Genomic DNA, 22,131 nt, shown 5'->3' on the forward strand with positions numbered 1-22,131 from the left:
CCACCTAGGAGGCGCCCCAGGTCTGCGCTCTGCTGAAGCCACTGAGGAGGTGGCTCAGGCCTGTGTCCTGCTGAAGCCACCAAGGAGGTGCCCCAGGCCTGTGTCCTGCTGAAGCTGCCAAGGAGGTGCCCCAGGCCTAAGCCCACTGAGGAAGTGCCCCAGGCCTGTGCCCTCCTGAAGCCACCGATAAGGTGCCCCAGGTCTGTGTCCTGATAAAGCCACCGAGGAGGTGCCCCAGGTCTGTGCCCTGCTAAAGCCGCCAAGGAGATGCCCCAGGCCTGAGCCCACTGAGGAAGCGCCCCAGGCCTGTGCCCTCCTGAAGCCACCAAGGAGGCACCCCAGGCCTGTGCCCTCCTGAAGCCATGGAGGAAGTGCCCCAGACCTGCACCCACCTAAAAGATAACCCCAGCCTGTGCCCGCTCAAGCCCACCGAGGAGGTGCAAAAGGCTTGTCCCCACCCTAGCCCACTGAGAAGCCACTCTAGGCCTGTGCCCACCGGAGCCCACCAAGGAGACACCTCAGGCCTGCGCCCACCCCAGCCTGCCTGGCCTGGGCCCATGGAAAGGCTCAGGAGCCTGTGGCAGTGCGCTTCTCCAGACCCACCTACCTTGTTCTGGTGCTGGGAACAGGTGCAGCTGGAGCGCCCAGCATCCCTGGCAACTGGGACTGAACTTTGCAGCCCACTGCCTCTTGCTATGCTTTTGACTGATGTTTCAGGTGCCACAGGGTTTCAGGTGCCACACGGGGACCATGGAGATGGGGTCTGGACAGTTTTCCCCGCTTCCACTCCAGACTGCCAGTTCATGGGGCTGAAAAATTGATAAGGACAAATGCTCAGCCGCTGCCCTAACCACTCACAGCCACCCATACCCTATGCTGAAAAGAATGAGCATCAAACCACTTGCCTGCTTAGGCATGGGCCTCTGCAGCTCGCCACTCGCTGCCAAATGGCTGAGAGAGGGGGAATCTGCGCTCAGACTGCCCCCTCTGCTAATCAATTTTCAAACTCACCGTGCTGCCCTCCTGCAATTTTGAGCCAGTTCCTGCGGCTTCCATGCCATTATGCCCTCTGTGGAGGACACTGCCTTGGATGCTATTTTGACATGCCCTCCAGTGGTGGGCTGCTGGGCCCAAAGTTTTCAATTTCTGGTACCAAAATTCTACTATAGAAATGAGATAATATGCACACCACTCGGTTTGAAGGGGAGAGGAAGAGGCAGCCTATCAATCAGCTGATCTCAAACACTAGAGCATCTGCAAAGTCCAATTTCAAATCTCCAAGAAATAAAATGTGTGTGTGTTTTAAAACATAGTCTTCATTATTATTTAGGTATGGCAGGGCCAACAGCTCAGAGGAAGATGACACTGAAGAGGTAGCTTCTTATGTTCTGTTTCCAGTTCTGTTTCCACACCATGACATGAGTGCCACATAGGGGTTAGGAGCACTGGCATCAGTCAAAAGCACAGAAGAAAAAAAAACACAGAAGGGAGAGGAAATGTGGGCAAGAGCTCTTGGTGTGGTTTCTATGATTAGGAAGAAGTGGGGTGGGGTAGTGAGGTTTAGGATTGTCTGGCTTAATTAATTCAGTGGGACTTGAGGCAAAGGGCTGTTCCTTATTATCTGATATCTGCTCCTGAGGGCATTAGCACAGGTGGATGATGACACAGGGAGTGAGATCTCTGTAAAGCAGGCTGTTGGGGCATGAGCTGGCTCATGTTTCAAAAGTCTACTCAGGCCCACATTGCCATCTCTAGGGATTAGCAAAGTTTGGAAGTGGAAGAAAGTCCCTAGGGTTTCAGGAAGACCCCAAATGTCAAAGCATCAACTGCAGGTGCTTCCAATTTAGCCCTTTCAATCCGTGTTTGTTATGTAATAAAAAGTCATAGTTTTATGGAGGTAGGAATGTTTATGTGAAATTGTTTTTAAACTATACCTCTTCCCTATTCATTTAAAAAACAGAAATAAAGATCGATGTTTGTCCTTTTCATCCCTGCTCTTTAATTGGAGGGTTCTTCTCTGTCAGATATATTCTGAGAGCTTATCTGATGCAGACTCAGAAGGCAAGCTGGGCATATAGAAAGACCAGTGGTTCTTAAGTCTGCAGGGCACTTGAAAGAACTTCTGAATGAATCTGGGAAAATTATAAAGAAAAAGGGGTAGATTTTAGTAAAAATTACGTTTTTGAATATGTTCTATTGATGATGTTCAAGATATAATTATGAAAATCTCTGATTGTTGTGAAATTATGGGGGGAGGACCTGGAATATTTTCTTTCAAATATGATATTACTCTGAAACTCAGTCATGCCTACCATAGATTCAATTTGTTACATGATTACTAAATGTCTTTGGATAAATATTTTATTTCCTATAGATTTTTTTTTCTAGAACATAGAGCCTTTAATTTTATATGCATGTAAGTGAACTTTAAAATTTAAAAGAAAAGTAATTCACATATAAAACTACACTTCTAACAAAATTATAATTCTGCAGAATTATTTTTGTAATAGCACATTTTTTAAAAAATTCCATTAACAAGAGTGTATTCTCCACTTACATGTTAACTTTACATTCATTTAAAAAATACATAGTATTTCATTAAATAGATTTATTATCACTAAACAATAATAATTTAATTATTATATACTTAAAGCTTGCTTTCAATATTTAGACAATAAAATGCTGGGTATCTGTGGTATATATAGTCCCTTAATTTTCAGTCTTTAAGGTTGTTTTACTTGCAGAGCTCAGATAGAATGGAGAATAAGTATGGGTAGCAGGGTCTGGGGGTGATATTTCTCTCACTACAAGCTAATCATGTGTGAAAATGAATTTAGAGAATTGCATGTCTCCATGAACTACATCATGTACTGATTAGAGAAAAAAAGTGACCTTGACATTGATGAGATTGACTTATCTATAAATTTTGATGAGCACTCAAGATGGTTGAATGAAGTGATACTTCCTGTGTGGTGGCTGCTCTCATAACTGCATTAATCAAGGTTTAAACCATAACTTCTATAGTTCATTTGAATGATTAGGTATGTGTGATGTGAAGATGAAAATATCACAGCAGATATGGAATTAAGTAGTCAGCTGTTCAGGAATCAAGTCACAATTAACAACAAAATATGTAGAGAGGGGTTATTTATAATGTAAAAGACTTTTAAAAACTGTTTAATTGTACTTGCTAGTAAATCTCTTCATTACTAGTGCCACCCCATGTTAAAAAATAACAATAAATGACAAACTTATGGTCATCTTTTATCTACTCTCTTCTTCCCACCCTTTATCTCTCTTAGCCCATTTATCAATTACTTAAAAAATCACATGTCTAAATTATATATATATATATATACATATATGTGATTTATATATAATTATATAATTTTCATGTAATTATATATATGTGTGTGTATATATATATATAGCAAATTACACACACATGTTCATCTTCATCATTATCACCATCTCAATTCTATCATCTGTTGTATTTGTATGAATATTATGTTCCCGTAAAGATTAATGGGCTAAAATTTTGGCTCCTGGTATGGCAATATTAAGAATCTTTGAGAAGTGGGACCATGGAAGGTAACTAAATCATAGGGACTGAGTCCTCATGAATGGAATAATGCTATCTCTGGAAGTGGGACAAATCTCATAGAAGTGAATTAGTTCCCATGAGAGCTGATAGTTATATAGAAAGAAAGCCTAGGTCCTACCATCTTCCACTGGCTATCTTGCCATGTGATTTCTCTGTTCCACACCATTGTGATGACATCCACAATGAGGCCATTACCAGAAGAGAATAGATGCTGACAATATGATCCTCCACCTCCAGAGCTGAGATATATAATCCTCTTTTTCTATGAAGTATCTACTATCGAGTATGTTGTTATAGCAACACAAAAATAGACTAAGTCAGTTACTCATCTTCATTGTACTATTCACAAGTTTCTTGAAAGAAGTTTGCATTCTGATAATTGTGTAGCTGGGAATTTACTACTTCACTTTACAGTTAATTTGTTAGCTCTCTCTAATTGAGATTTTGACCCCCACATACCATCTGAGACTGTTTTGTTATAATCCACAAAGACTTACTTTTTTTGGTAAATCCAATGAAAAATATTATTTTTATTTTACTTCTATTACATCTAAAATCATTTAAGTTACTTCCTCTCTAAGCCATTGTGACAGTGTCTTTTCCTTATTCTTCATCTGTTCATTTTATTTTACTTCATAGTTACTTCATTTTTACTTTTTACTATACCAATATGCTCAGGGTTCTTAAATCTTTTTGGTTTTCTACTATATCAACATGCTGGTAATTCTCAAATATCCATTTGATGACCAAACCCCCTTTTCTTCCAATGTTATACCCATGTAGTCAATGCCTATTAAATTTCTTTAGCTGGATTTTTTTCTCATTTAAAAATAATTAACTGATACATAGCTCAGCTGAATTCCATAAATGTCATTAAAATGGAATGCATAGATTTCTCATCCTAAAGTTCTACCTGAAATTTGTAACTCTGAACAGCAGTGAGGAGTACTTCCAGTTCCTTAGTAAACCCACCAGAAATGGAATAATCCTTCACTCTTTCCTCCCTAGTTTTCCTCTCTATACTCTATTTATCTTCTGGGTAGCTTTCAAATTCAAATTCATTAGTTGAAATTCTAATTCTTTCTTATGTGGATTGTTAAAATAGCCTTTGATCTGTCTCTACTCTCTATTCCATTGGGCTGTTCTTAGTACTATATCAGGACTAAGGTGCATGTATTTAAATCCCAGCATACTTTCTAATGGATTAGAGTTCACAATTAATGTACCATAGCTTTCTGAATAACACTGAATTTATTACTACAGAATAACTGACTTTTGTGACTCCGTTATTTTTTTTTCTCTTTGCACGCATCTCTACACCCCTGTATCAAAATATTACTTAAACCCCAAACTCATGCCTCTGGGAATCTTCATTCTGCCCTTCTCACTTCCCTTTCTTTTACCATGTATACATTTCTTCTGAACTTTGGGATTATGGTTAGTTATTTCTTTCTCAAGAAGTCTTTCTCTGACTCTGCTGCCTTTGTGTATGTATTTGTTCTCTATCCCTGTGACCGAAATCACTATGAACTTGATGACTTAATAAAGAAAAAAATCTTTTAAAACAATCATTCTCACAAGTCTGAAGTTAACACCCAAGAACCCCTTGTAACTTTTCTCACTACTGTAAAATTCACTTCTTTGGGGTTGCATATTTGTGGTTCCCATGCTCTTGATGGCTGTCAACTGGAGACCTGTTTCATGGATTGAAGTCCTCCTCCATTCCTTCTTGTTTGGCTTCTTCAGTTCTCAGAGTGCCCTCAGTGATCAGTTCCTATGCTTCAAGTATCTCTTATTTATGTCCCAGCCAGAGAAGGGACTCTGCTTTGAAGGGCTTATGTGACTGGTTAGGCCTTCTAGATCACTTTCCTACTTAAGGGTGATCTGTACCATAAAACATAAGATGAGCTTCAGAGTGATATCTTGATATATTGACAGACTCTGGAGATGGGCAGGACAATGCTGAGGGCCTCTTTAGACAGTCTGTGTACAATCTAGTAGGATTTTTCTCCTTACATGTACTTGAAAGCTTCTTATTGGGGAAATAATATGCCACAAACCCAATTTTATGAGGAAAACTGAACCTTAGAAAAGTAATGTAAATCAATGTTGAGGTGTACTAGCTAGGGTAATGTTGACAGAGATTATAAGAAAGTTGTTAAAACACTGAAAAAATGTGGTTATTTATATCTTCTTGGTATACATATATCATCATCATAAATAAGGCACTTAAATTAACATAATTGCTTTATATAATAAATTAATAATAATATCCTGATGGATATCTGGGGGAAACCCTTACCATGTACAAACCATTTTACCACATCATATAATCTCTTTTGAAATTGAAACAGAAAAAGAAAAAAGGGGGAGGATATAAATATGCTAAAGTGAGGAAATATGCTAAGTTGAGGAAACTTAAAATATATTTAAAAATATAGATGTAACATACTCAGATTAAAGTTTATTTTTAGATAAAGGATATTTGTAAATGATTAATCAAACAGTTAATTACAGTTTCAAGTCTTCTAAAAAATAATTCTATTTTATGTTGTTGATACTGCTGGTTCCCAGTGACAAGTTCTGCTCCCTCATATGTTGAAGTAGAACATTAGAAAATTCACACTAAGGCAAGCATATAAAGCAGGTTTTACTTAACAAGGGATAGCATAGACTTCTCTGAGGAGGGAGAAGGGGGGCATAGATGGTGTTTCTAGAAGTGGGGCCATTCTGCCTTTTTTTATTGGACTTAGGCTTCCTTTGTTCTCCTGCTCTCTTCCCCTTATCTCTCTCCTTCCTGCTTATGTGACTAGGCCCAGGAGCTGCTCAGTGTGATGGCCAAAATGTGAGCAGTAGATGGGATGGATTGGCCAAGTTGGAGCCATCAGGGCCGGAAGGCAATTAACAACTCCCTATAGGAAGGGACAATCTCTGGGACAGGTTAGAACAGGTGCAGGGTTATTCTTGATATGGGTGGAGAAAGGGCTCTGAAGGCATTAACATTTCAATCCCACCATTCTCTTGATCTAACCCTTGCCTATCTTCCTCTCTGATTCTTGCTTCATTGTTTATTTAAAATTTTATTTTCAGAACAAAATACTACCATTATATAATTCTGGTGTTATGTATTATACACATATATAATCTTTGAAGGTTTTTTACAAAGTTTTAAAATATTAGTGAATAGAAATACATTCTTTAAAAAAGTCACTTTGATAAAGACAGGTCATGGATTTAAACACATCAGCTGCATGCTACAAATTCCCCCTAACACTAAAATATTTCTCAGGGAAAGGACCTCCTTAATGCATGCTAGTATATTCAAAATACTATTTTTACTCTCAAGTGGCATAATTAATCAGAAGAAAAAATAAGCACAATGACTAAACATGACATTTATTTTCATCAGTGATTTCTTTTGAATTCATGCTAAGAGGAAGTATTTCATTTCTCTGTAGTTAAAAAAACAAGTATAAAGATTAACCATATGTCCACTCTCGTTTTTCTTTTTTTTTTTTTTTATATATTTTTTTATTTTTTAGTTCTCGGCTGACACAACATCTTTGTTTGTACGTGGTGCTGAGGATTGAACCCGGGCCGCACGCATGCCAGGCGAGCGCGCTACCGCTTGAGCCACATCCCCAGCCCCAAACCCACTCTCGTTTTTCAAGGCATTTTTCTTTTACTGATCAACAATTTTGATTTTTGTTCTAAAATCTCCCTTTTCAACTTATATCATTATGATAAATCATTGAACAGTATAATTCCTGCCTGGAAAGGTAATATCAACAGGATCTGTAAGGAGAGTAGTCCACAATGTCACATCAACTTCTTTCTTCCCCAATGGCACTCTCTCTATCCGATCTCTTTCATTACATTCCATATAACATGTTTTATTAATGAACATCACTTAGCAAGCTGAAAGGAAAAACTCCCCTTTCTATTTTCTCTTAAATACACTGGATAGATTTAAATACAATTATTTAAAACATATTTCATTATTGACATCATAAAATCTGAAGATGAGAGATCCACAAGGCAGATGGTTCTTTATAATTAGAATTACTCTTAGAAAGCAGGATTGGCCTACTATTACATCTGTACTGATGGCAGAATGTTGATTATAAATTCTTTATTTCACATGTTTTTTTTTTCCTCTTTTATTTTTTCCTCTCCCCGCCCCCACTAGCCACCCTCTTCTTGGATTATTGCTTTTTCACTTAGATTGGATCAGGACCATTTATACAAATCACCTGTAAACTCACATAAAGCTCTGAAACATCCAAAGCAAGATTCTTTTGCTTGCTTGTGAGAACATAAGACTTTTGTTCAAGCTTTCCCTTGATTTATATCTATCAGGCATATGTTTTTAGTCCTTTTCAGCATTTCCAAGTCTTCGATTTCTTGCAGAAAACACATTGTTGGATTTTATTTTCCTTTGTGGAATTTATGGATCCTTGTCTTTTATTTGGTTACTTTAATCCATCTTCATTTGTTTTAATTTCTAACTAGGTTTTTATTCTGCCATATTATTTAATGTTCTTTCTATTTCTTGTACTTGCTGTGCTCTTTTAATTAACTTCTTTAAAATTTTCTTCTGGTGTTTAAAGTTTTATGCAATAATTTTATTTCTGTTTCTCTTTAGAGACACAAACAATATTTCTGTTTCCCTAATATATCAGTGGCTGTATCTTCCCTCTTAGAAAAGAAGAGCATTAGTAAACCTCATGTCTTTACCATCTCTATGATGCCCAGAATATTACTTACTTCTGGTGACATGAGTAATCTTTCTCTTTTCTTACATTTATATATTCGTGAATCATAGTTTATTATATTTATTTAAAATTATTCCACTACCTTTATTGGTTCTTTGGTTTTGGAGAAGAACCAAAGGCCAGAACATAGTGTTTAATCTCTGTAAGAAAGCTGAAGAATCTTGTGTGTGGGACAGGGCATGGGACATGGACTTTTTGACAGAAAGACCCATGCAGTGCATCATAAGACAGCTATCACTTGATTTTGAAATAGCCCAGCAGAAAATAACTGTGGTCAAGATGGCACCCCAAGTTCTTTTTTTATGTTGGAATGTAGATAGAAGACAGTTTTGCCAGGTTGCAATCTACAAACACTGGGAGTTAGATTAGAGAAGTAAACGACTGAATGCACAAAGCATGTCAGCCTCCACCTACTTTAACTTTACACAGAAGAACTCTTGCCCAAGAAGATCCTCACAGCAATGGTGTGAGGGCAAAAGGATAGACAATAACAGTCCAAAGGCAAAGAGGTGGGAAATGGGTTGGGGAGAGCTAAAGAAGAATTGGAACTGATCTTCCTGTGTTGCCTCTAGCTCTTCTCTGCCCTAAGCTGGCCACTCACTCCCTCAACAGAGCAGTTTAAAATATACTTGTTAGTGTTGTTGTTGTTTTAGATCCTGTAGTCCATTTTTCTAATCCTGTGGATTCTTGGCATCATTTTTTTGAGGCAGTAACCTATACAAGTTGGACATCTTGTTGAACACCTGCTATCTTGGGGGAATATATACAGATGTGTGTGCATGTTGAACTTGTATCTATATTCAGTATGTATTAATTATATAAGGGATTTCTATATGTGTGTGTGTGTGTATATATATATATATATATATATATATATATATATATATATATATAGTTTGATACATTTACTATACTTCATGTTCTTCATTTAAGTCATTTGTTTTGTTGTTTTTTTTTTTTTTTTTTCATTTTCTGTATTCTGTGATGGTGTATATAGTTTTTTATACCTAGATAATATTGTACAGTTTAAAATCTGCTTATTTTACAATGAAAAAATTTCCATGTACAATGAAAATATACGTTCTGAAAGATGACCTTATAAAATTCCTTTGAAAGGACACGTCATATAGTGTGAAAATACCAAACAAAATTTTTAAATGCAATTTTTAAATAAGTCACAAATTTCAAACATGCAGTTAATAGGCAGCATTTGGAAAGAGTTTTGAAGTCTCATCAAAATTTTTGTTCTTTCATGTACAAAATTGAATACTGGTAATTGTTACTTAGTTTATAGCCTAAGTAACCTCCAAACATCATTTTAGTTTACCAAAGCATCTTTTATTTTTATGGTGCTTGAGCTTGAACCCAGAGCCTGTGCATGCTTAGGCACATGCTCTACCACTGAGTCACCCAAAACCCCATATTGATTTGGCTAAAACAAATACAGCAATTAATGGAAAATATATGTTTGATGAAGTACATTAACGTGAGCACATTATCTTGTGTTGGTACTGCCAAAAAAGCAAATACTGGAGAAAAATTAATACTTACTCAAATTCCACTTTAAATTTTGTAAATTCTCCTCATCCCCAAAACAACTTGTCTCAAGAAACACTGACTGTACTCCTTATTGTCTCCTCTCTTCTTGTCCCATTTTACTATCCCTGATTCCCTTTTCCTTCTTGTTCCTCACCCTGCTTCTTACATTTTTTTTCTTTTATTTTCTGCCATCACTGTTTCCTCCCTTTTCTTCATATTTTCTCTCCTTTTTCTTATCTTCTTCCTTGGTCATCAGGTAGCAGTGGTAGTGGTTGCCAAGTTGCACGTACTAATAATGGTTGTATTCATCATTCAGTAAATGCTTTCCACGTGCTGGACATTGAGCTCAGCTTTTAACCAGATGAGTAATTTTAGTTGGTAGTTCTTGGGATTCAATGGGAAGTTCAGTTCAATTTGCATGCAGTTTGATTAAAATTATGCTCTGACATCTTTGAAATTTGATTGAATTAAAAGACTAATGAATTTATATTAAAGAAGATAGACTTTAAAAGAACTCTAGAGAGGCAGACCTGCGACCACTGACAGAACAGGCCCAGCAGCCCACAGAGGGGCAGAGCCACCGCCCACGCCTGCAAAGTAGGTGGACCTGCGACCCACCTGCAGAACAGGCCCAGCAACCCACGGAGGGGCAGAGCCACTGCCCGCACGTGCAAGATAGGCGGACCAGAGACTCACCTGCAGAGCAGGCCCAGCAATCCATGGAGGGGCAGAGCCGCTGCCTGCGCCTGCAAGATAGGCAGACATGCGACCCACAGGCAGGACAGGCCCAGCGGCCCGCCAGCGTGGTAGACACATTGCCCTGGTTGGGGGAGGGGCAGAGCCACCGACCATGCCTGCAAGGTAGGCAGACCTGCGATCGACCAGCAGAACAGGCCCAGTGGCCCGCGGAGGGGCAGAGCCACCGCCTGTGCCTGCAAGGTAGGTGGACCTGCTAAAGACTGGCAGAACAGGCCCAGTGGCCTTCCAGCGTGGTAGGCACATTGCCCCAATTGGAGGAGGGGCAGAGCAGCCACCCACGCCTGCGAGGGATACTTTGCAACTATACAAGAGCAATATAAATATATAGGGGGAAAATTCAATAACACAACAGTTTCACCAAGCAGAAAGAAATGCAAGCAGTGTGAAAAGACAAGGAAAGATGCCGCAGTCTGGCTGGGCACAAAATCACGAGCCACTCAAGCAGGAACAAACTTTATTTTTTGAAACTGCCGCCAATGTCCGGTACGCGCCCGGGAAGATTTTTCGATCCACCCATGTGGCCTCCTCTCGGAACCGCAGCGAGTGCTCCTCCCCCCAGAACTCCCTCCTACTGTACTTCCCCAACCAATGGGAACTCTCCAGGAGTCCCGTAGCTGGCCTAGGTGAAAGCAGGAATCCAATATCCATATGAATGCAAATCTTAACATAATCATATCATCTCAATGGCTAGCTGGCGTCACCATTCCACCAAAAATGCCATGCATCATATACTTGGCTCTTAGCATCTCCCCCCTTCTGTTTAAGTAACAAGCAATCTGGCTAGGGACCGTGCCTGTTAGGTTTGTCCAATTCAACATATGGTTCTTACCCTTCATCGGAAAACTGACTTTTAGGCATTAGCCTCCTGTCTTAGGTTGATACCACTGCAATTGGATCATACCCATCACTGACTACCGGTCCAGCATATAGCCATACTTGTGGATAGGCCTATGTACCAGTGGGGGGGTGAGATTCTTTGCCTCACCTCTGTTGGCCCCCAAATTTGGCCCTTGGTGTCAGTGGGGGGGTGAGGTTCTTTACCTCACCTCTGTTGGCCCCCAAAATTAGACCATCACTAGTAGAAGGGAGGAGGATACAGAAATGTCATGACACCAAGTCAATTAACGGCTCCTAGGAAAAATTGCATCACTGGTGACACATCAGCAAAGATACGCTAGCACTACCATAATTCGCTGCATCAACAAATAGATCACAAAGCATACAAGTGATACATAGTCCAGGCAAGTTCTGTAAGCAGTTCAAAGCAGAGGAATATATCAATATGTCCATATCCTCCCAAAATAAAGCATACAAGTGATACATAGTCCAGGCAAGTTCTGTAAGCAGTTCAAAGCAGAGGAATCTATCAATATGTCCATATCCTTCCAAAATAAATTGACTCATTGATTGAGCATTACTTGTTGAGTTATAAATCATTGATGTATCGGTTTACACGGTTTGTTGTGATAACTCTCGAAGAAGTTGTAGTTTGGTTTTATCTTTGTCTTCACTGGCACTGGGATGAAAATAGGAATTTTGACAATGATGCTAAAAAAAATATGTAACATTTCAACAGGTACTAAGAAAACAATATTTAGAACAATTTACATTATCCTGAACAGAATTATTAAATATAATGAAAAGGAAAGGTGAAAGTAAAAAAACAGATCTGTTAACCTTCTATTTGTTCATATATTAAAACAATCCTCAACAGCTGTTTACCCAAATTAAATTAAACTATTAAAATCACGTGAATAATAAAAAACTTTTTTTTGGATCCATGTGCATGAGCGCTCCTCATATGTGATATATGGACATAAGCACATACAGACATACAACACAAAACAGAAGTGTGCACACGTAACATATAACACATAAGACAATAGTAAAGGCCTTGTAGCTTTACCTAGGTGAAATCTTCATTGCAATGTTCAAAAACTCCACAGTCAAAAAATAAAACTGATCAGAAAAAACATTAACCTAGGTCTGTATGAGCTCAAAAATAAAATAGAACTTTATGATGTGGGAAAAAGCAATAATAAAATAGATATTGAAAAAAGCATCCTGGTTAATCACTGTCGCAGATGTAACAATAGCCAAGCTGGAGATCTGGATATCAGCTGTTATGGATTTGAGTCAAATCATCTTCCTTTTGGTCTGTAGAAATTGTTTTAGTTAGTCTCTCTGGAATCCAAATCGGCTGCTGTTCTTCCTGTGGGAAAACACAAACAGAGCCCCGACTCCAGACTATCACTGGGTCAGGACCTTTCCATTGTCCTGTTAGAATATCTTTCCAAAGTACCTTAGGCTTATGTACATTTTTTGGATATAAATGTCTTTCCGCAGCACTAAGCCCTGATGAATCCAAATTTAAAAAGTTTAGAGTAAAATGGGTTATTTTAAGTTTATCTTTGGGGGATATATACCCCTTTCCAATTCCCTCCTTTTGTTTTAATAAGTACATTTTAATAGTTTGATGAGCTCTTTCAACTATGCCTTGTCCTTGTGGATTGTATGGAATTCCTGTTATGTGAGTAATGCCAAATGATGAGCAAAATTGTTTTAGAGAGGTGGACACATAACCAGGACCATTATAGGTTATTAACTGTTTTGGAACTCCCACAGTGGCAAAATTTTGTAAGCAATGAGCTATAACATCTTTAGTTTTTTCTCCAGCATGAAGGGAGCCCATCAGAAATCCGTAAGAAGTATCAACTGTAACATGTAAATATTTTAATTTTCCAAATTTTGGCAAGTGTGTGACGTCCATCTGCCAAATATGGTTAGGCATCAATCCTTTAGGATTGACTCCAAGATTAACTTGTGGTAAAAATTTCACACAATTTTGACATTGTTTTATTATATGTTGGGCTTGTTCTTTAGTTATTTTAAAATGCTTTTGTAAAGTATTAGCATTGACATGGAACCTTTTATGAAAATTTATAGCTTCTTCTATTGTGGAGAAAATATGTATGTCATGTGTAGATTGATCTGCTAACTCATTGCCCAAACTAAGGGCTCCAGGCAATCCTGTATGTGCCCTGATATGTCCTATAAAGAATGGATCTTTTCTGTCCCAGATTAGACTTTGTATAGTGGAAAACAAAGAGAAAACAGTAGAAGAAGGGGAAATCCTACCAGCATCTTCAAGGGATACTATAGCATTAACTACATACTGACTATCAGAAAATAAATTAAATACAGAATCTTTAAACATCATAAAAGCTTGTAATACTGCATTAAGCTCTACCTTTTGAGCTGATTGTTTGGGTACTAAAAATGTAAAAGTTTGATCAGGGGTAACTACTGCTGCTGTACCATTATTTGACCCATCAGTGAATATATTTGGAGAATTCATGATAGGGGTTTTTTTGTCATCTTTGGAAAAACTACAGGATGTTTAGACCAAAAAGACAACAAAGGATTAGATGGTAAGTGATTATCAAATGAAACATTGGATTTACACATGATTATTGCCCAAGTATTTAATTCATTAGCTAACTCATCAATTTGATCCATATTATATGGAGTAATAATTTTATTGGGAGAAATCCCAAACACTCCCTTGGCTGCTTTTATTCCTTTGAGTATTAATTGTCCTACAGCCTCAGGATATCTAGTAAGAATAGTGTTAGGAGAATAAGATAAATGTATCCACAATAATGGACCTTCTTGCCAGAATACTCCTGTAGGGATATTTTTTTGTTGGCAGTACAATAAATAATAAAGGCAAACTTATATCAATTCTATCCAAATGCATATTTTCCATATATGTTTCAATGATTTTTAATGCTTTTCTTGCTTCAGGCGTCAACATGCGGGGTGAATTTGGATCTGATGGACCTTTTAGAATATCAAATAAAGGTCCCAACTCTCCTGTTGGTATGCCTAGATAAGGCCTTATCCAATTTATGTCTCCTAATAACTTTTGAAAGTCGTTAAGTGATTTGAGTTGATCTACTCGTATTTGAATTTTGGGTGGACAGACCACGGTTGAGGATAATAAAACCCCTAAATAATTAATTGGAAGATTTAATTGTACTTTATCTATTGCTATCTCTAGATTATAATTTTTTAATAAATTTGTAAGTGTGGCATAACATTCTAGCAATGTGTTTTTATCTTTATGTGCCAATAACACATCATCCATATAGTGAAATATTTGTAGTTCAGGATTTTGATTTCTAAGTGGCTGGATTGCTTTGTTAACATAAATTTGACACATAGTTGGACTATTAGCCATCCCTTGAGGGAGTATTTTCCATTCATATCTCTGATCAGGACCTTCATGATTTAGTGCAGGGATAGTAAATGCAAAATGTGGACTATCCTCAGGATGAATTGGAATTGAAAAAAAACAATCTTTAATATCTATAGCTAAAACATACCAGGTTTTTGGTAAATCAGACAATTGGCGAATCCCTGATTGAGCAGGTCCCATAATAACCATCTCATTATTAATGGCTCTTAAATCTTGCAATAATCTCCATTTACCAGATTTCTTTTTAATGACAAAAATGGGAGTATTATGGGGAGATACGGAAGGTTGTATATGTCCCTCCGCTAATTGTTGTTTGACCAGGTCATGGGCTATTTGTATCTTTTCTTTAGTCAGGGGCCAATGAGGAACCCACACTGGTCTTTCTGATTTCCAAGTAATTTTGATTGTCCCAGTTGCCCTTTCTGATAACCCAATCCATGTCTATTTGTTTCTTGATCTATTTGAGTTGGTGCTGTCATACCTTGTTCTTGTTTTTCTTAATCTTTCTTCTTTCCTAAAGCCTTGTCTAGCCCTAGTAGTGGGCACATTAGGATTGATGTTATTTGTTAATGTCAAACCAAATTGATCTAGGACATCTCGTCCCCATAAATTTATAGGAAGATGATCCAATACATAGGGCTGTATAGTTCCTTCACATCCTTCAGGATCCTTCCAATCTAATACCATTGCACTTCTATGGGGATTAGTTGCCACTCCTAGGCCTCGAAGCGTTTGAGTGGCTTGTTGTAATGGGCAATGTTTTGGCCATTCTTGATGAGATATGATGCTAAAGTCTGCACCTGTATCAAGTAGCCCATTAAAGTCATGTCCTTGAATATATAGTTTTAGCATGGGGCGAGAATCTAGATTTAAAGACAGCATAGCCCAATCTACGCCTGTGGAGCCTAATCCCTTGGAACCTCTTTCTACAGTACGACTGGAAAATTTATCATGTAGGCTGGGTATTATTAATAACTGTGCTATTCTATCTCCTGGTGAAATTACTGATATACCTCTTGGAGAACTAGCTATAATTTTTATTTCACCCTCATAATCGGCATCAATTACCCCAGGACTTATCATAAGTCCTTTTAGTGTTGAAGAACTGCATCCCAATAATAAGCCTACTGTTCCTTTGGGAAGAGGTCCTTTTACTCCTGTGGGAATGATTTGAACTCCCATCTCTGGAGTTAGTACTGCTCTGGCAGAGGCGCAGATGTCCAACCCTGCGCTCCCTCTAGTTTGTCTGATGAGGGATTTAATGGATAATGCGTCCTGGGCACTACCTTAATGGTGCTGCTGGGTTCCTCTATTTCCCGTATATTTGTGGTTTTGGGCCCCAGAGCATTGGGCCCTCCAGTCCGTTTTTTGGCAATGGAGCCTGATGTCTTTCTCCACGATATTGTGGGTAAACACTTGGCCCTTGTCTGTTTTTTGATAATGGAATACCCTCTATGGTGGTTTGAGAACGGCATTCATTAGCCCAATGTTTCCCTCTACGGCATCGTGGGCAAATACCCGGTATTCTATTCCTTTGATACCTAGCCTTGTTAAACCCTCCTCCTATGGGGCAACTCCTTTTAAAATGTCCTGTTTGATCACAATTATAGCATGTTTTTGGCCTGGCATCTAAAGCCTGTTGTACTGCTGCTAAGACTTGCCCTTGTTCATTAATGTCTCTACATAATTTAATATATGTGTTTAAATCTTCATGTTTCCATGGTCTGATGACCTCTCTGCAACAACGATTTGCTTGGTCATAAGCCAGTTGTTTTATAAATGGCATTGCCTGTTCTGTATCTCCAAATACTCTAGAAGCTGTCTGAATAAGCCTATCTACAAATTCAGCATAAGGTTCATTAGCTCCTTGTATTACCTTAGATAATTGTCCTTGTAAATCTCCATGCCCCTGTAAAGTTTTCCATGCCCTAACTGTGTCTGCAGCAATTTGTGCGTATACACCAGGATCATATTCAATTTGTTGCCGTTGACCCTCATAAGGTCCTTTTCCTAATAACATCTCTAGATTTCTTTGAGGGTAACTGGATGCTGCATTTTGCCTAGCTGTCTCCATGCAAAATTCCTCATTGGCAACCTTCCATAACAAATATTGTCCTCCATTTAGCACAGATCGACACATGTTAGCCCAATCTGCTGGCGTCATGTCTAAGTTGGTAATGGATTCGACCATGCTCACAGTGAAGGGTGCTTGTGGCCCGTAGGTTGTTACAGCCTCCTTTAATTGCCTCACTGTTTTGAAATCTAAAGCATGGTGAATTCGCTGCCCTCCTGCCTGCTCAAGTACAGGGCATGCTAATCTTTGGGGTCCTGCCTCAGGATTGCATCCAACAACTACGGGAGTTGAGGGCCGCTCAGCTGTAGATGGAGCTGTTGGTTGAATTACGCCCTCTGGTGATAGAACGGGGTTAGTAGCAGCCTCCTGTTGTAATTCCCCACCTGATGGTTGTTTTTCCTCTAAGCTTTCTTTCTTCAAATCTTCCTCTGTCTGACTAGCTTGAGAGACCTTCTCTTTCGCTTGACCTAACATGTTTTCTACCATAGTCTGGACCTCTAACAATTTACTTAACCGTCTTTTGGTTTGTTTTTTACTAGTTTCTAATCTACTATAAGGGTAACGCAACCCAATAAGATAGCATAAAACAAAACCGAAACAGAATGAAACAAAAACCGAACAAAGAATAGTTGTATCAATTTTCTCTTTCTCAGGGCCGAACAACTTAAAACCTTGAGCTAACCATTTTTCCCAGTTTGCCTGAGAAAATTCTAGGGATAGGCAGCTTGAAACAAAAACAAGATAAATCAAAACGAGAACACATTGTTTTTTGAAATGGTCACGCATTTTGTTGCCTTCCCTCAGGGGCGAGCAATTTTACTCACCTCCAATCTTCAGGTGTTCCCCGTACGGGCCGCCAGTTGCCGCAGTCTGGCTGGGCACAAAATCACGAGCCACTCAAGCAGGAACAAACTTTATTTTTTGAAACAGCCGCCAATGTCCGGTACGCGCCCGGGAAGATTTTTCGATCCACCCACGTGGCCTCCTCTCGGAACCGCAGAGAGCGCTCCTCCCCCAGAACTCCCTCCTACTGTACTTCCCAACCAATGGGAACTCTCCAGGAGTCCCGTAGCCGGCCTAGGTGAACAGCAGGAATCCAATATCCATATGAATGCAAATCTTAACATAATCATATCATCTCAATGGCTAGCTGGCGTCACCTTTCCACCAAAAATGCCATGCATCATATACTTGGCTCTTAGCAGAAAGAAAGGACCACAAGCAATGCAGGTCAACTCAACGTTAGAAGAGGTAATATCTGCAGCAGATGGAATGTCAGTAAAGTGCCGCAGTCTGGCTGGGCACAAATCACGAGCCACTGAAGCAGGAACAAACTTTATTTTTAAACTACAGGAAAACACTTCACACAGCTCCCGGGGAATCCTCCCGAATGCCACGAGGCTTGTCCAGGAACCCCCAGCCGGAAATATCTCTCCCGGAAATCCCTCCTCCTGCACTTCCCCAACCAATGGGAACTCTCGGGGAATCCCCGGAAATCCCCACGAGAACTCCAAAATAGTGCGAGAACTCAAAAGTTGCGGCAGAGGCGGATAGTAATGCCTCGCCTGTCAATCAATACTGTTGGCAAAATGCCAGGGGCCATACAGACTCGGCCGTGGCTCTCAGCATCTCCTCCTTTTTGTTTAATTAAACAACAAGCAATGTGGCTTAGGGACCGTGCCTGTTAGGCAGTCCAATTCAACATATGGTCCTTACCCGTCATCGGATGAACTGACCTCTAGGCGTCAGCCTCCTGTCTTAGGTTGGTACCACTGCAATTGGATCATACCCGTCACTGACTACCGGTCCAGCATACAGCCATACTTGTGGATAGGCCTTTGCACAAGTGGGGGGGTGAGGTTCTTTGCCTCACCTCTGTTGGCCCCCAAATTTTAGACCATCACTAGTAGAAGGGAGGAGGATGCAAAATGCCATGACACTAAGCCAATTGAGGGCTCCTTTGAAAAATTGTACCACCGGTGACACCATCAGCAAAAATACTCCAGCACTACCACAATTTGCTGTACCAACAGATAGTTCACAATGCATACAAGTGATACATAGTCCAGGCAAGGTCTGCAAGCAATTCAAAGCAGAGGAATCTGTCAATATGTCCATTTCCTCCCAAAGTAAATCGACTCCTTAATTGAGCATTACTTGTGGAGTTATTATTCATTGATGCATCGGTTTTTACAGTTTGTTGTGATAACTATCGAAGAAGCTGTAGTTTGGTTTTATCTTTGTCTTCACCGGCACTGGGATGAAGATAGGAATTCTGGCAATGATGCTAAGAAAAAAATTATGTAACATTCCAACAGGCACTAAGAAAACAATTTTTGAACAATTTACATTATCCTGAACAGAATTATTAAATATAATGAGAAGGAAAGGTGAAAGTAAACAAACAGATCTGTTAACCTCCTTATTTGTTCACATATTAAAACAATTTTCAACAGCTGTTTACCCAATCTAAATTAAACCATTAAAATCACGTGAATAAAAAAATTCAGATCCATTTATTCATGAGCGCTCCTCATATATGATATATGGACATACGCACATACAGACATACAACACAAAACAGAAGTGTGCACACATAACATACAACACTTAAGACAATAGTAAAGGCCTTGTAGCTTTACCTAGGTAAAATCTCCATTGCAATGCTTAAAAACTCCACAGTCAAAAAATAAAACTGATCAGAAAAACATTAACCTAGGTCTGTATGAGCTCAAAAATAAAATAGAACTTTATGATGTGGGAAAAGGCAAATAATACAATAAATATTGAAAAAAGCATCCTGGTTAATCACTGTGGTAGATGTAAGAATAGCCAAACTGGAGACTTGGATATCAGCTGTTATGGATTTGAGTCAAATCATCTTCCTTTTGGCCTGTAGAAATTGTTTTAGTTAATCGCTCTGGAATCCAAATCGGCTGCTGTTCTCCCTGTGGAAAAACACAAACAGAACCCTGACTCCAGACAATCACTGGGTCAGGACCTTTCCATTTTCCTGTTAGAATATCCTTCCAAAGTACCTTAGGCTTATGTATATTTTTTGGACACATATGCCTTTTCGCAGCACTAAGCCCTGAGGAATCCAAATTTAAAAAGTTTAGAGTAAAAAGGGTTATTTTAAGTTTATCTTTGGGTGACATATACCCCTTTCCAATTCCCTCTTTTTGCTTTAGTAAGTACATTTTAATAGTTTGATGAGCTCTTTCAACTATGCCTTGTCCCTGTGGATTGTATGGAATTCCTGTTATGTGAGTAATGCCAAATGATGAGCAAAATTGTTTAAAAGAGGTAGAAGCATAACCAGGACCATTATCTGTTTTTAACTGTTTTGGAACACCCACAGTGGCAAAATTTTGTAAGCAATGAGCTATAACATCTTTAGTTTTTTCTCCGGAATGAAGGGAGCCCATCAAAAATCTGGAAGAAGTATCAACTGTAACATGCAAATATTTAAATTTTCCAAATTGTGGCAAGTGTGTGATGTCCATCTGCCAAATATGGTTAGGTATCAGTCCTCTAGGATTGACTCCAAGATTAACTTGTGGTAAAAAGATCACACAATTTTGACATTGTTTTATTATTTGTCTAGCTTGTTCTTTAGTTATTTTAAAATGCTTTTGTAAAGTATTAGCATTGACATGGAACCTTTTATGAAAATGTGTAGCTTCTTCTAGTGTAGAGAAAATATGTATGTCATGTGTAGTTTTATCTGCTAAATCGTTGCCCAAACTAAGGGCTCCAGGCAATCCTGTATGTGCTCTGATATGTCCTATAAAGAATGGATCATTTCTGTCCCAGATTAGACTTTGTATAGCAGAAAACAAAGAGAAAACAGTAGAGGAAGGGGAAATCCTGCCAGCATCTTCAAGGGATACTATAGCATTAACTACATACTGACTATCAGAGAATAAATTAAATACAGAATCTTTAAACATCAAAAAAGCTTGTAAAACTGCTTTAAGCTCTACCTTTTGAGCTGATTGTTTGGGTACTAAAAATGTAAAAGTTTGATCAGGGGTAACTACTGCTGCTGTACCATTATTTGACCCATCAGTGAATACATTTGGAGCATTCATGATAGGGGTTTTTCTTGTCATATTTGGAAAAACTACAGGATGTTTAGACCAAAAAGACAACAAAGGATTAGATGGTAAGTGATTATCAAATGAAACATTAGATTTACACATGATTATTGCCCAACTATTTAACTCATTAGCTAAGTCATCAATTTGATCCATATTATATGGAGTAATAATTTTATTGGGAGAAATTCCAAACACTCCCTTGGCTGCTTTTATTCCTTTGAGTATTAATTGTCCTACAGCCTCAGGATATCTAGTAAGAATAGTGTTAGGAGAATAAGATAAATGTATCCAGAATAATGGACCTTCTTGCCAAAATACTCCTGTAGGAATATTTTTTGTTGGTAGTACAATAAATAATAAAGGCAAAGTTATATCAATTCTATCCAAATGCATATTTTCCATGTATGTTTCAATAATTTTTAATGCCTTTCTTGCTTCAGGCGTTAACCTTCAGGGTGAATTTGGATCTGATGGACCTTTTAGGATATCAAATAAAGGTCCCAACTCTCCTGTTGGTATGCCTAGATAAGGCCTTATCCAATTTATGTCTCCTAATAACTTTTGAAAGTCGTTAAGTGATTTGAGTTGATCTACTTGTATTTGAATTTTGGGTGGACGGACCATGGTTGAGGATAATAGAACTCCTAAATAATTAATTGGAAAATTTAATTGTACTTTATCTATTGCTATCTCTAGATTATAATTTTTTAATAAATTTGTAAGTGTGGCATAACATTCTAGCAATGTGTTTTTATCTTTGTGTGCTAACAATACATCATCCATATAGTGAAATATTTGTAGTTTAGGATTTTGATTTCTAAGTGGCTGGATTGCTTTGTTAACATAAATTTGACACATAGTTGGGCTGTTAGCCATCCCTTGAGGGAGTACTTTCCATTCATATCTCTGATCAGGACCTTCATGATTGAGTGCAGGGATAGTAAATGCAAAATGTGGACTATCCTCGGGATGAATTGGAATTGAAAAAAAAAAATCTTTAATATCTATAGCTAAAA

The sequence above is a fragment of the Marmota flaviventris genome, chromosome 12, assembly GCF_047511675.1.
Source record: "Marmota flaviventris isolate mMarFla1 chromosome 12, mMarFla1.hap1, whole genome shotgun sequence".
Taxonomy (NCBI): Eukaryota; Metazoa; Chordata; class Mammalia; order Rodentia; family Sciuridae; genus Marmota; species Marmota flaviventris.